This window comes from Zingiber officinale, chromosome 3B (assembly GCF_018446385.1).
Source record: "Zingiber officinale cultivar Zhangliang chromosome 3B, Zo_v1.1, whole genome shotgun sequence".
NCBI lineage: Eukaryota > Viridiplantae > Streptophyta > Magnoliopsida > Zingiberales > Zingiberaceae > Zingiber > Zingiber officinale.
In genome coordinates this window covers 26,543,478-26,545,121 of record NC_055991.1, presented here as the reverse complement: position 1 = coordinate 26,545,121, position 1,644 = coordinate 26,543,478, and the positions used below count along the sequence as shown (strand labels likewise).

At 42.1% G+C, this 1,644-nt stretch overlaps 1 non-coding gene across 1 annotated transcript; it reads left to right on the top strand.

Annotated features, from left to right (window-relative positions):
- Positions 1 to 1,139: 1,139 nt before the first annotated feature.
- LOC121968849 lies at positions 1,140 to 1,245 on the top strand. The gene has a single exon (XR_006108377.1). It is a non-coding gene; the product is annotated as a small nucleolar RNA R71 (small nucleolar RNA).
- Positions 1,246 to 1,644: the final 399 nt, after the last annotated feature.

Genomic DNA, 1,644 nt, shown 5'->3' with positions numbered 1-1,644 from the left:
CTTCTGCCTCCTGTTTGATAAAATACCCTTTAAAAATTTTGCGAACTTCGGCATTTGGTGCAGTGCATCTATCAGAGGTACTTCTACGCAAATTTCCTTAAGCTTCTTCAGGAATCGGTTGAACTCTTCATCCTTTTTGGGATGTTATCAGTTTCTGAGGGAAAGGAATTGTCTGACTTTATGGGGGAATTTGAAGAATTCCTTCGACCTTCTTAGTGATCTCCTATCTATCCTTGTTCTGGATCTGATTGGGCATGAGGGGAGAGGGCTCTTCCTCTAAGTCAAGTCCTTTTTGAATAGTGATTTGGGAGTCTCCCAAAGTTCGTCCGCTCCTCAGCAAGATGTGGATGTAGTGTTCCACCAGGTTTATATCGGGCTTTCCTGGAAATGTTCCCTGTGCTCTTGAAAAGGACTGGGCTATCTAGCTGTCTTGCATCTTTTGATGTTTTTCGGAATTTTCCAATCTTTGTGTCAATTGCTTGATCTCATTCTTCATCTCTTTTTGCTCTGAGAGAGCTTCTTCAAGCATCTTTTCAATTCTGGATAGGTGTGAAGGTTACTGTTGTTGATAAGTCTGTTGTCCAGATAAGTAGCTCTATTACCCTGGTTGATAGCTTTGTTTTGCTGGTCCTTGGTCCTGATTATTCCGGTACAAAAAATTTGGGTGGTTCCTCCATCCAGGGTTGTATGTGTTGGAGTATGGATTGTTTTGCTTTTGGTTGTAACTGACTATTGCATCGCATTGCTCAAGTTAGTTTATCTATACTTGTATTCGCCCTAGGGGGCAAGTATCTTGAGCGTGATCCATACTTCCTCAAGTTTCGCAAACACATACTATTACATTGGTCATGTTGTTTCCCATGGCCTCGAGCTTCTTAGTCAGAGCGTCCAGCTTTGCGGACATGAGCGTGACTGCATCTACGTCAAATTTTCCTGACACCTTTATTGGATTCCCTGAGAAACAACCACCAGATCTTTTGGTTGCCCACTGATGGTGGTTCTGTGCCACATTCTCTATGATCTCTTCAGCTTCATCAAGGCTCTTGTTCATTAATGCTCCTCCTGCTGCAGAATCAAGGGATACCTTCTTGTGATAGTTGATTCCATTGTAGAATGTGTGTAGAACTAACCATTTCTCAAGGCCATGATGGGGGCACTGTCTCAGCATACTTTTGAATCTATCCCAGGCTTCAAATAATGATTCTGATTCTATCTGTTTGAAGCTTGCGATCAAATTCCTCATGTGGGCCATTTTGCTTGGCGTGTAGAATTTGTCTAGAAATTTTTGCTCACATTGCTCCCAAGACGTTATGATGTTTTTTGGAAGAGAATTTAGCCACTGCTTGTCTCTGTCTTTCAGGGAAAATCCAAAAAGAAGTAACCTTACTGATTTTGGATGGACCCCGTTTATTTTCATAGTATCACGAATCTCGTAGTAAAGCTTTAAGTGATGATTTGGATCATCGTGCGGTCCTCCTCTAAATTGATTCTGCTGGATCATGTGGATTACTGCAGGCTTGATTTCAAAATTGTTAGCTTTGATTGGCGGTCGGGTGATGCTAGACCGAACCCCTCATGCATAAGGTGCTGCGTAATCCTTCAATAGTTTGTCAGCCATTTCTGAAGATTCTTGTTCGGCTTGAA